Here is a 14,794-nt window from a genome sequence, read left to right on the forward strand (position 1 = left end):
TTCTGCAGGTGAAGCAATCTTCACCTGACCCCCGGAAAAATCCGGCAGGTTATTATAAGGAGTTATCCCAACTTGTGGATGCTACTATTATGAACCTTGCTGATATTAACATGTTGTTTGGTAACGTAGTACCGCAACCGATTTGGGCGAAAATTCGTCAAGAGAATCATGCAGCTGAGTTGGGTGGTGATTGGGCTGCTCTTGTAGCGGCTGATGGACGGCAAGTCGGAGGGGCAAAGCCTGAACAGTTAATCACGGATCTGCCCCAAAGAATCATTACGCTCATGAAAACACTTATGCCAGCAATGAGGGTGAACTGGGATAAATTGTCTGCTTGCAAACAAAAGAAAGACGAGAGTGTCTCTGATTTCTTTACTAGATTTGAGGAGGCGTTTATCGATCATAGTGGTCAGGATATGAGCACTGAGGGAGGTCAGCGATTGTTTGTCGATAAGTTTGTTCTAAATCTGTTGCCTGAGCTATGCAACAAATTGAAAAATTCTGAAAGTGCATGGGCTGTTTCAACCACAGCTCAATTATTAGCAACGGCTCAATATTATGAAAATAGAGAAAAGGAGGAGAATGATCGTGCAGACAAGAAAACGAAAGAGCTAAAAACCAAGGTCTTGTTGCAACAGGCGTATCCTCCACGTTCGAATCAGAATGAATCGCAACAGCAGCATGTGCAGTATCGACCGCAAGCGCAGTCTTCTAGGATGCAGTCGCGCTCTGACTTCTCTTCATCCAGATCTATGCTTGGGTATAATCAGTGTGCATATTGTAGGGGTGAGGGCCATTTAAAGTTTAATTGCCCTGTTTTACGTGACCGAACGAATGGTGTTTCGGTTCGAGGTGGTCGTAGTGTTCCTCAGCAGGCATCTCGAGGTAGAGGCCGTGGTACCTCTCAAAATCAAACTGAGCGTTCTGCTCCTTCATCGGACACGAACAATTGTTTTGATCAGAGAAATATATTGTCTGGTAGATCCGCACAGTATCATGTGGATGATTATTATGTTGAACTTGAGATTAGTGCAGATGACAATTACTATGATGGCCATAGACAAAGAGAGGGAGTAGTATCAGTTCCGGTTGATCAGAGAGGGCCTTACGTTGCAGTTGCCACATCGGGCGTAGTTGAGCCTTTTCTGTTGGACACTGGTGCAGCAAAAAGTTCCATCATGCATTCGAAACTCCCTGGCGCACCTTTGTCTGGCTTAACGAATGTTTCTGTTGGATTTTCTGGCTCCCCGGTTAGCAATCCAGTTTCTAGCCCTTTGTCCCTTATGATTGGGCCATGTGAGCTAGAGGCTCCTTTGATTTTAACTACTGGTTGTGGTGAGAATCTCTTGGGTCTGGATTTGTTGAAGCGGTTATATGCGTCTCTGTACTGCTCTCCTACGGGAGTAGAGCTTACATTGGGTCAGAGAGTGATCTCTCCTATGTACTTGTCAACTGATAAGCTCCCACCGGAATTGAGTTCCCTTCCTGAGTCTTTGTGGGCGACAGGTCCCAATGATGTGGGCCTACTGGACATACCACCTTATGTAGTCCAATTGAAATCGAATGTGCGATTACCACGTATTCCCCAGTATCGTATCTCTCTTGATGGCGAGCGAGCGCTATTAGTGATCATTTATGACTTGATCGACAAGGATGTTATTCAAGAAACTCGGGGAAATGTGTGTAATAGTCCTGTGTTGCCTATTGTGAAACGCACTGACCCATCCAAGCCTCTCGTGTACCGTTTTGTAATCGATTTGAGAGAAATGAATAAAATTGTGGTTCCACAGTTTCCGGTGGTGCCTGACATTACGGCTTTACTGACCCTGATTCCAGCCTCTGCCTCCTGGTTCTCGGTGATCGACCTAAAGAATGCTTTCTTTAGTATTCCGATTGCTGAGGAAAGCAGAGATCTATTCGGCTTCTCATTATGTGGTCGCAGTTTTAGGTTTAAACGCGCACCACAGGGCTACTGTGAGAGTCCATCGATCTACAGTCAAGCCCTTAAGAGTCAGCTTGATGCATTTGTGTTACCTGCTGGTGCGGCCTTGATTCAATACGTTGATGATCTGTTAGTGGCTGCCGACACTGAGCAAATTTGCAAAACTGCTACAGTATCGCTGTTAAAGCATTTATGTGACTTACATCACAAGGTGTCACCTTCTAAGCTACAATATTGTTGTCAAGAAGTAACCTATTTAGGTCACTTATTGTCAAAGGAGGGAAGAAGGTTGACCCCAGAAGAATTGCAGCGATTGCTCGAATTTCCTCGACCTTAGACCCAGTAGCTAGAGCATTGCCGAGTTGCCTAAGAGCGACAGCGGCAGCTGCGGTGTCCATTCGACAGTCCGCAGGTCTGGTCATGGATAATATGCTTACAGTGATGGTTCCGCATGCAGTTGACACTCTCTTGAATCGAACGAAAACTCAACACTTGACGAGCGCAAGGTTGTCCGATTATGAGTTGACACTTTTGGCAAGTCATATACAGATAAAACGTTGTAATGTGCTGAATCCAGTGACATTGTTGCCGATTAATGTGGAGTCAGGTGATGTAGCACCACATGATTGTTACTTAAGAACTGAAGAAGAAACGAAGGGTCGTATTGACCTGAAAAACACTCCATTGGTAGATCCCGATGGTACTTTGTATGTTGATGGTTCATCCTTCAGGTTGCCGAATGGTGATGTGACGACTGCGTATTCTGTAGTGACGCTGAGTACGGTTGTGGAAACTGCGAGATTGAGTCAGAATTCAGCGCAAGCGGCAGAGTTGGTTGCGTTAACGAGAGCGTGTGTTTTGTCTAAAGGGAAGCGGGTGAATGTGTTTACCGACAGTCAGTATGCATTTGGTGTAGCGCATAGCTTTGGTCGATTGTGGAGAGAAAGAGGATTCATGACGTCGCATGGTACTAAGATCCAACACGGACAGCTCGTGAACGATCTTCTAGATGCACTTACATTGCCTAAGCAGGTGGCAATCATTAAATGCAGCGCGCATCGAAAGATTACGGATGATGTTGGTCGTGGTAATGCGTTTGCGGATGAGATTGCTAAGGAAACGGCCAAGAATCTGGCGAATCGAATGTATGTTACAAGTTCAGTGAGATGGCCGGCGGAGACTGGTATGTGTGAGGACACAGTTGAGAGTGTGAAAGCGATTCAGAATGAGGCCACCGAAACGGAAAAGACTAGGAGGAAAGAAAGCACGGGGAAGTTAGACGTGAATGGATGTTGGGTTGATTTGTCAGAATATCAGAGAGGGATGTTACCGGATGCGTATGTGCTTGCCGTTGTTACTATGGCCCACGGCATGTCACATATTAGCGCAAAAGGTATATGTAAGTTGTTGTCTCCGGTATGGAAGAATGATGGGATTGCTAAGTATGCTGAGAGAGTGGTCAAGAACTGTATGGTATGTTTGATGTATAATCCTGGCAAGGGCACTCCCACTCCACCTGGTCATTTTGCTCCTCCTACATGTCCCTTTGAAGTTATCCAGTTGGACTTCATCCATATGGAGAGATGCAATAACCTGAAATATGTCTTGGTTGTGGTTTACGCGTTCTCCAGATGGATCGAGGCCTACCCTCTTAAGGATAATACTGCCCTGTCCACAGCAAAAATCCTACTCAAGGAATATTTTCCTCGGTATGGAATGCCACGGATCGTATCGTCGGATAACGGAAGTGAGTTTGTGGGAAGCGTGATGAAGAGTGTGTGTAAGGGCCTGGGAATTCGTCAAAAATTCCACAGCGCTAATCATCCTCAATCGGCGGGTTTGGTGGAAGGGTACAATGGTACTTTGAAACTGAAACTTGCCAAAATTCAAGCCACGACTGGTTTGTCATGGCCTGATGCACTGCCACTAGCTCTCTTATCGAACGTTTGGGGAGTTCCGAGGCCTAAGGAGTTTGACAGACTTGAATATCCAATGTTGATTGACTATCTTTATGATCTGACTGCTAAATTGAGTTTGATTCATCAACAGGTTTTTGAAGCTCTACCGGCACAAACAGAGGGACCTGGACATCGGCTCCAACCTGGTGACTGGGTTGTCACCCGAAACTTTGGGAGAAAGCGTAATCTCGAGCCGAGGTTTGTGGGACCGTACCAAGTTTTGCTGGAAACAAGGACTGCAGTTCGGTTAGATGGCAGGAAGCACTGGGTGCATGCCACCCATGGGAAGAAAGTTCCACTTCCTTTGCCAGCAGATAACTGGGTAAAGACAGGAGTTGCCCCAACGGAGACTGAGGCCCTTCCACGTTACGTGCATTTAGTGATGCTCAACCTGTAGAGAACGATTCAGTTCAGTCAGATATACCTGTTAAATCACCTGGAACTGTACCTTCGTCTTCAGTATTGGAGAATTCAAGTTCTGAACTGTCATCTGAACAATCGAACACTGCTTTGTCATCTGAACCGTTGTTTGAAGAGCAAACTCGACCTGGAAAATGTCAATATTTTCTTCGATCGCGTGACAAGGACTAATAAAATTCCCTTTTTGTTTTCGAATATACATTACCCCCACATTGTTGCTATGAATATTGTGGACATTAGCATTTTTTATTGATTTTGAGTTTTTTATTCTTGTTTTATACATCACGTGTATTTCTCTTTTATGCAGCTAGGAGACTTGTATTAAACTGGATGTCAAATTAATTAAAACCTACCATCTGGGTTGACTGTAGGGCCGTGCGGGTACCTACTTCTGTTTAGCAGGTTTCTGACACTAGGTCGGTTACTTTTGTCGATTTCTGGGAACTCCCGGGAATTGATAATCGCTACTCAGAACGAGGTGCGTCAAGAACGTTACGGACGGTCTTTAGAGGATGGAGTTCTCTAAGCTGTTGGAAAAGATCCAAATTGCATAAGATTTTGCGAACAAAATGTTTTCTGTTTCAAGTATTCATGTTGTTCCTGACTGTTTCTATGCTACTGGTGGGTGGAGTGTATTTTGGGCTTCAGTCGTTATTGCCTTCCACTTCACCTACTTCTTCTTCTCATGATCTGAATTCTGTTCCCACTATTTCTCCACATTCCTTTCATCTTCTGCCCCAACATGAACAGGTCAGACGTGCGGAATTTATGAACAACTCCTTTGTCCAACTCCTACATCAGCATCAGTTGGTGATGAATACTACTAACTGTTGGGTGTGTGGATTAATGCCACATATCATGGATAGGGGTATTCCGTATTTAGTTCTTCCCTACAACTCCCAGGGGTCAGCTCGAGCATTTCAAACCATGTTCCATAGTGCACTAGATTCCTACCCCCGTCGAGAGCCACGCTCTACAGACCTTGGTTCTGGCCCGTACCATAAGTCTTTGGCGATAGCAATTGCTGATCTAGATAGAGATATTTTTGATGCATCGCTTATTCCAGAGGAAGAGGTGCGAGCATACAAGGATCTGAGTGAGGCCGAGTATAGTATGTCAGTGGGTGATAGACAGCTTAAGAGCTCGTCTCCGATCTGGATCGTACCCCACCTTGGTCAATTCTGCCTGCAAGGTCTTGGTCGAAATCCGAGAACTCAGCTTGGGAAGAGTGCTTGTACTGAGACGTACGTTTTACCGATGCTCTCTTCCCCTGTATTTCTGACTGCCAAGGGTACCTATTTTGTATGTTATGCTGTTGTGGTTGCCTCGTGACTTCTCGGGCACATGTTATATCGCGAATCTTTTGCCACCAACTTTTACAGTTGCCTCTGACTATCACAAGACTAGAGTTGTGAGAGGCGTTATTAGCAAAGAGGATACTGCCGGTCAAGAAGCAGGAGACTTCTTTAAGGGTTTCCTGCCATTTTGGGGACCTATGGTCAATAGTAGGAACCTGAGACAGTTGACCCGTGTGGTAGAATCGACTGCTAACATAACTGCAAGTGCTCTTGGTAATCTGACAGCAGAGCTTCAAGCGGATAGACTTATGACGTTACAGAACCGTATGGTTCTAGATGTTGTACTCGCAGATAGAGGTGGTGTGTGCAAGGTGATCCATTCGAGCTGCTGTATTTTCATACCTGATAACGCTCCAACTGTTTATCAAGCCATCTCGAAGTTGCATAAAATCTCTGAGTCCATACACATGGATGAAGGTGATTGGACGCTTCTAGGATGGTTTTGGGGTCTGATGTCGACTTGGGGTTGGAAGATTCTGATGATTGTAGGAGTTGTTGTGACGTTTCTGTTCACGTGTTGTCTTTGTGTACAGTGTGGTCCAGCCTTATGTGGCCTCTGTGCTACAACGTGTATAAGAAGGCCATCTGTTACCAGAGAGACATTGATGGATAGAATAATGTTCCAGCAACAACTGAACGATCTGATGAATATCGAAATCGATTCTGATATTGACAAGTGCTTGCCTACATGAGGGCAAAAGGAGCGTCTGAGGTTCCGTGAAAAGCGTAACAACGTTTTGGGCATGCTCGGATATGGACGAGTTTGGTATCTACGAACCGCAAATGACGAGTTTAGTAGGTGTACGCGTTTTCGCTACACTATTTGGAAGGGTTCGTCTTATTTGTGGGTTTCTTCTTATGAACCCTCGGGTTCCATTTTAGATACGGCATCCATTTTGTTTCTTGCCCTCACGTAGCCGGCGAACGGACAATGTCCACTTTATGACCCTGGGTTTCCCAAGCTCCTGCGGAAGATGCACATTCCTTTGAGTGTGTCTTTATGACTAGGGGGATGACACGGCTAAGGCAGATGGCTCCGCTTGAGGCTCATCTTACCGTGCTGGTCTATTGTTTCAGCCTTCCATGCGTTAGGCTCGGATCCTTTGATCCTGTGATTACGCTTCCGATATTGCCCCTACACTCTTTTCAATCTGTTGTCTGTCTTCCTTTGCACCTGTTTCTGTCTCTTCTCTTAGCTCAATTACGACCAGAATGGAATGTGCCTAATGGTGAGATAACGTGCCTTTACAGTTGGGAACCGGCAATGTTACTGTAATTATGTTCCGGCCTTCTGAAAACATGAATGCAATCCTTTTGAAGTTTACTGTGGGAACTGAGTTGTAACCTTTTGTTCGCTATGTCGTGCAATGACGAAAATGTGTATAAAAGGAACGATCCACTTTTTGCAATTTGAAGCAGACTCTCAGAACCTACACTCTGTTGTACTTCTTGCGATCTCTGTATCCCTGCAGTAAATAAACGCTGATCTTTGACGCCGAAGGAAGTGTCCCGTGTCTCTGTGATTTGTACGCCGGAACAGGTAACCCACGAAGGTTTCAGGTGTTGTCCCCTGGCACCGCTGGGCCTTAGAATAGCCCAGTCCTTCAGGGTATCACCGCGTCCTTGTCCCCATGTCCATCCCGATTTATAAGCCAGCACTCTGCTGTATTCCTTGCCCTAAGAGGCTCTCATGACTCAGCTTGGGCAGTGCCAATGCTCCCCGTAATGAGTCCCTGTTAGCGCCAAGTATGGATGCTGCTGTATGTCTAGAACTGGGTGGCAGCCATCACCTTCCGCTCCACTGATGCCCCAAACTCAAGCCCAAGCTGCACTCCATAACCCTCCTTCAAACATTCCCTGACCCATCCTACACCTCACCGGACCTACAAAGGAGCTCCTGTTGATAATGATGGAGGATTCATTTTATGCACCAATCTAGTACAGAATATATGTAGTAAAAAGCAAGGAAAGTCATAAATGAATTTGTGATAGTTAATATAAACAATGTATACAGGATGGCAAACTTTACATTATATTAGTCTGTGTATATTTTCCTTTGTTGACTGAACCTTAATTGAAGCAGATAGAAAATCCGCCATTAGGAGAGACGATGAGTTACAGAATCCGCTTACCTGAAACCAAGGCTGAACTGAGCCAATAGATCATGTCATGCTATATGTGTGAAAGATGACAAATGTCTATGGAGATGAAGCACCTTGCTTAGATCAGTACCATCTGCTTTTAGCCAGAGCATCATGGCCTGTTTACATGAGTTTTCACAAGAATGCATGACAAAGGGATGTCATGATTATGAAGTGTAGGAGAACAGAAGCCTTTGACACAGTGATGAGAAATCGCTCACTTATAGGACTTATTGGACTATTGCTATTGTCTCACATGCATAAAGATGAAAATTACAATAATTGGCCTCATTATTTTAATGGATGTGTCATATAAGTAGAGCAAAGGTAAATATTGTAAAAATATATGCTATTGATAACCAGGAAGCATAATACTGTGAAAATGAATCACAGTTTGCAACAGCAAAGATTATTGCCCTAACTCTGAGTTCCAACCCACCTCCATTACCCCCACCCCACCACACTTGCTCTACACAGAGCACGTCGAAAAGGTAAATGTATGTGTTAAAACCCCGAGGAATTGGGAATTCTTTGTGGTGGTACAACCATACAAATCAAGATACAAATCTGTCCCATGCAGTAATTCCCCATGTCATGAGGTTTTATTCTTTACTGAATGGTACTGGCATGGCTATATCAAATGGTAACAGTAAAATTGCACATGATTTTACTAATACCCCAGTGACATGCAATGTTTAAGCAGACTGTATATTTTAGATGTATGGGGTCGAAAGCAAAAGGGCAGAAGACACACAGGCCTGACACGTAAAAACAGAACAGTACACATATAAAATAATTTGATGAACATTGGGATCTTAACTCTGTGGAAAAACTTGCCTTTACAGTTAGATGTTTTCTTGGATTCCAATCAGCTCCAGCAAGCAGTTGCCTTTCCAGTTGACCCAGGAAAGGTTTCACAAAGGCAGGCAAACTGAGATACACATTGTAGTGAATAGTTTTGTCATCTCTAAAAATGGTAGAAGAGTTTCTCCACTGGTCAATGAAGGATATGTGGGAATCTGGTTAGCTTCCTCCTTATGCAGTCTATGGGTACAGTTTTATGGAGATCTGGTCTCTTTCGTGGAAAAAATGGCAAAGCCTGGTGGAAGTCCACATTCTGCTTTCAATACTGTGGTGATTAACTTTTTAAGTTGGAAATAGTTTTTGCCAAAACCTGGTGCCATCCATGTCCAACAAACTCACACTATTCATCCTGACATTTCTAAAAATTCACCATTGCAGATGTGTAATCCCATATTCAGTTTCAGTAACTGCTAGAATCCTTCAACAGTACCAGAAATGTAGGAATAGCACACATAATGTCTTTGTTTATTTATTATATATATTATAGCACCTTAAAACTAGGTGTTTTACAAAGTGAAACATGAAAAAAATGTATAAATACATAATGAGTTTTGTTTCGATTCTGAAATGTTAGTTTTTTTTGGGTAATGAGTAGACTGTTCATGTCAGAGCATAGCTTTCTCACCTTTTTCCCAGGATAGGCTGAGCTACTGTTTTCGCTGGATTATGGGTCAAAGCGCCAGGATGCCCTTGGTGGTGACAGGTCGCGCTATACAAGTATGCCACAATACAGGATAGAGGCCCGCTCCCACTTGTCTGGTGATGGTCCCAGGGTGAAACGACCTTGGATTGTGCTAGGTTGTGTAAAATACAAGAACTGAAACCTTTTTTTTTGTATTTCACTATCCAGCTGCATCCGCCTGGAAAATCCCACTGTAGGTGTATCTTTGCCCACCTATGAAATGTACATAATGTATCTTTATGCTTGCTTGCTGTTTTTAGTTCCCTCTGTAGCACTCTCATGGACTGTACAGATGGTGCTCCACTCTGAGTGTATATGAATAAACAGTTATTGGTTCATATTCTCTGTTGTCTGACCGACTATTCATTTGGTACGGATGGCTAAGAGGTGTTCATCAGTGACCCGGGTGGCCCCAAGTGGGTCACTACCTTCAGGTGGCGCCCGAACAGGTACTACTTATGGTTATTGACCTATCCCTTTCCGTGGATGGAGGGGAGGATGAGGGCGTCATCAGGTCAGACTGACGGCTCAGGGATCCCTGCATGAAGAGCTTTGTTTCTTGGAGCTGCTGCCTTTGTCCCACTGGAGGGTGCCCCGCCAAGTGCTCATCCCAGCTGGAGTCCTGAGTGGCGAAACCCTTAATCTGAATGTTTGGTCTGAAGAGTTGTAGTGGAGAACTGCTTAGTTGGTACTTCTGATATCAGGTGAGTCTGTTTCAGTTCCATGAGGATACAGTGCCATTGTGGTTTGATTCAGTCTAAGGGCTGTTTTGATGAAAAGTGTTTCCAAATACTATGCCAGTAAAATAATGATTACATTTTTCCTTTGCAATGTCTGGTTTTAGCAAAATTTGGACTTTGTGTTGTAGTTGTTGCTCTGCAGATGCTTGGTTGGATGAATCTCAGACTGTGCCTCCGGGAGGGAGGCCTAACTTCGATATGTCTGTGAAACATGGCCTTGGCCTTATTATGTTTAGTACATTATGACACACGTGTACGAGGGACAATGCCGAGTTGCAATGGCCTTTGACAGGCTCTTTTGACGAACAGGAACAGTTGTTTAAGAGATGCAATATACAGTCTATGTTTGACTCTCTTCAGACTTGGCAGGAGGAGGACAAACATAGGCAGTTAAAGATGGAGAGAGATGCACAGAAAGGAAGGATGCAAACCCTTACACAGAAGGCTGTAGTGTATGACAAAGAGAAACAAGACACAGGGGTAGAATGTGAAGATAGGAGATTTCAATTGCATATTGAGAAGTCTTATGTGGCCAAGGAGGAAGAGGATACTTTCATGGAGGCTCTGTTAGATACCCGACCCCTTCCCCATTATGCCCCTCAAAGGATATAACCCATGGTTCCCCCTCAGCTACAAACAAAAATATAAACAAAAATATTCAGGGGAAGGGCACTCCTTATTTACTTCACTTTTGCAACCTTTTTCAAAAAATACTCAATGCGTGCCACTGAGGTTTGCGCAATGTCCCAATCGCGCCTGAAACATAAATAACAACCAAGCGAAACCGCTTCTCCCCCTCAGCTACAGCCATCTGCCCAAAGTGTCCCTGCCTCTACAGCTGTTATACCCACCGCTCCCATTACTGTGCCCCCTACTCTTTCTTATCCCTCACCATCTTCGACAACAGTGACATTTGTTACATCTATTGCTCCGGTTTCCGTCTCCTCTATTCCTTCTTCTCCGTTACAATCTTTGACTACCGTCCTACCTACTACTCCTGTTTTGTTTATTTATACTCCATTGTCTATGGGTACTGACACACCTGCACATGGTTTTGAAGATAGGGACTTGACGAGATTCAGGGCACAGACAGGTCCGTTGGTGCGATCTGATGTGGGGGAGGATGAGAAGAGGGTGATAGCAAGTCAGGCACCGCAATGGGCTTGTAATGCCATCTATAGTCTCGAGGATATTTGGCAGGTTGTACGTGATTTCGAACCTTTTATACAGCAACATGCCCTTAGGCACATGTCTGCCGCGTTGATTGATTGATCTTTGGCATACGCATATTGAAACGTAAGCTCCCCAAATATTATTTGATATCAGAGACCGTGTTTATGTTACTGACCTGGCGCCGGAACAAGTCTTTGGTAATATTTCAAATTTTCCACTATTCTCTCTTATAGAGGCAGATTATATGAAAAGAGTCCTACTCAGATAACTCAGTTTCCTGTGCGTGAATTCCACCCAATTTATAATCCAGAAATACCTGCATTGATGGGTCAGCATGGAACCGTCACTAGGCTGGCAGTAGTTGCTCGCTTCCAGGAGCAATGGGTTTATACTTCATGGAAAAGGAGTGAGGTGTTAGCCCTTAAGGCTACTCTGCCAGGTCCTAGAAGAAACCCTACTGCCTATTATAAAGAATTGACAGAGGCTGCCTCTTCTACTGAAATGAATCTTGCTGATATTGAAATGTTCTTTGGTCTCCTTGTCCTGGTTGATATTTCGTGGCAGGTACATACTCAAGATCATGTCGCCTAGTGAGGCGGAACATGGGATGTGATTTGGAGATAGGATGGAGATAGGAAGCCAGAAGATAAACCACGTGCTGAGATACTTGCTTGCCTGGTCGTATTATTACATACATGCATATACTTATTCCACCCAAGAAGTTAAGCTGGGATATATTGATGGCCTAACGACAGAAGAAGGATTTATTTTTTACTTAATATAGAGTTTGTAGAGTGCGCAGCCACTTCCAGCGGATGTGTCCCGGCGCTAAGGCAATCGAGTGATGCAGGGCACAAGTAGTAACGGTTGAATAGCCAGGTTTTTAGAGCTCGTCTGAAGGTGGGTTCAGGTTCAGTTACTGGTTCTGGGAGATTTTAATCTGTGGGCAGGCAGTTCGCTGGACAAGGCTTTTTTTTCTCTCAGCCAAGCCTGTACAGATATCAACTTAGAACAGTTGGTGAACGCCTCCACGCATCAAAAAGGCCACATCCTGGACCTAGTGTTTGCGGACCCATTGTGGGTATCATTAGCTGATATCAAGCCCCAGTATTGGACAGACCACTCTCTGATTATGTTTTCCCTTCGTCCTGAGGACCCCACCTCGCGTAAGGCCGGATTACCCCTAGCTAAGCTAGAGAGACCTTGGTCCCGAATCCTCAAAACCTCTCCACTGCCGAACATCCTAGGTAAGGATGTCAAGCTCGGCAATACAGCTGAAGAGAGCTACACCCTCTTCTGCCAGTCTATATCGAGTTCGCTGAATGAGTTGGCACCCCTTCGGAAGTCACGAGGAAGGGTGAACTGAGCCAGCCCATGGTACACGAGTGAACTACGCCAGCTTAAACTTGACTGTAAACGTGCAGAAAGGGTCTGAAGGAAACAGTATTTAGACTCTGAGAAAATGGTGTTTAGATCTGCCATGCAAAAATACAAGGCTCAAATCAAGATGGCTAAAGCGACCTATCTTGAATCTACCTTGAGTCAGGCCCCAAACAAGGCCCAGGCCCTCTTTAAAATCGTTAGGGATCTTGCCCACCCTGCGTGTGTGGCGAGTGCAGTCCCGTCATCGCAAGCTCTTTGTGATTCACTTGCAGATGCCTTTGAGGAGAAAATCCGTAAAATCCTAGCGGGTCTGCAGGACCCAGCCGATCCCACCAATGAGGCGGGAGCTCCGGAGGAGATGGCCAGTCGACCCCGGCAGAGGGTTGCTCACCCCTGTTTGGAAGCTCCGGCCACGCCCTCCAGTCGACCCCGTCCAGCGGATCAGCCCCCCAGCTTGGGAGCTCCGGCGTTTGAAGCCAGTCGACTCCAGCTAAGTAGTTTTCCTTTCCCTCTTTTGGATCCGGCCCTCAGTCTGGGAGCTCCGGCGATTGTGGCCAGTCGACCCCAGATGAGTGGCTCTCTCCCCCCAGCTTTGGATTCGGTCCTCAGTTTGGGAGCTCCGGCGAATGAGGCCAGTCGACCCCAGCTGAGTAGTCTCTCTTCTCCTCCCTTTTTGGTTCCGGCTCTTTGCTTGGGAGCTCCGGCGATTGTGGCCAGTCGACCCCAGCTGAGCAGCTTCTCTTCTTCCTCCTTGGATCCGGCTCTCAGCTTGGAAGCTCCGGCGAGTGTGGCCAGTCGACCCCAGCTGAGCAGCTTCTCCTCTCCCTCCTTGGATCCGGCTCTCAGCTTGGTAGCTCCGGTGAGTGTGGCCAGTCGACCCCAGCTGAGTAGCTTTCCCCTTCCTTCCTTGGAAGAGTTTAGCAGTTTAGCCCTCACGATTTCCTCTGGCTCGCCTCTGGATCCTCTTCCTCCAAAACTTTGGAAGGTGTTCCAGGAGGATCTTTTTCAGCCCTTGCATGCCATCTGCTGCCAGTCGTTTGAAACTGGGACTGTACCGGGCAGTTGGAAGAAGGCAGTGGTATCGCCGCTTTTAAAAAAACCCACGCTCGACCCTGTGTGTCTCTCTAACTACCGGCCAATCTCCTTGCTTCCTTTTCCGGTTAAAATCATGGAAAAGTTGGTCACCCGCACTCTATCCGGCTTCTTAGAAGGGAACACCTGGTTGGATGAGACGCAATTCGGTTTTCGCCCAGCTCATGGGACGGAATCCGCGTTGGTGACCGTATTGGACAATCTGCGGGCGCGAGTCGACAGTGGTCGGGCAGCATTTTTGGTGTTGCTCGATATGTCAGCCGCGTTCGACACGGTCAGTCATCCTACCTTGATTTCGAGGCTGGAAGAATGCGGGGTTAAAGACAAGGCCAGGGATTGGTTAATCTCCTACCTGGACAGCCGTCAGCAACGAGTTTCGCTACCTCCCTTCAGCTCAGAGGAGCGGAGAGTGGGACAAGGAGTACCCCAGGGCTCAGCCATCAGCCCCATACTCTTTAATATTTACCTCCGCCCTCTAGTCCGGCTCATCAAATCTTTTGGTATCTCCGCATTTAACTATGCGGATGATACCCAGCTGGTCTTTTCTCTGGAGGGACAGGATGCAGTCCCATTGGAGACCTTTCATCGGTGCATGCAGGCTACAGCGGAATGGCTCCGTTTGAACTCGTTACAGTTCAACGGAACCAAGACAGAGGTCCTGCACTGTTCCACTGACCGAGTCCCCCGAGATCTCCCAGATGACTTCTGGCCCCCGTCCTTCTCAGAGACGGTGTCAGCAGCACAATCGGCACGCAATTTGGGCGTCATTTTTGGGCCTAACCTGCAGCTGGATCTGCACGTGAATAAGACCACTTCAACGTGCATGATGCTGATCCGTATGCTGCGCAAGGTTTTACCCCTTCTCCCTGAGCAAGCCAGACCAGAAGTAGTGCGAAGTACCATCCTAAGTCGACTTGACTATTGCAACGCACTGCTTCTGGAGGGCCCGTTAACACTTCTGGGCAAGCTTCAAAGGGTGCAGAATATGGCTGCCAAACTCGCTCTGTCACGCCCCTACCACAGCTCCTCCACGGCAGCGTT

This window comes from Lissotriton vulgaris, chromosome 9, assembly GCF_964263255.1.
Source record: "Lissotriton vulgaris chromosome 9, aLisVul1.2, whole genome shotgun sequence".
Classification (NCBI taxonomy): Eukaryota; Metazoa; Chordata; class Amphibia; order Caudata; family Salamandridae; genus Lissotriton; species Lissotriton vulgaris.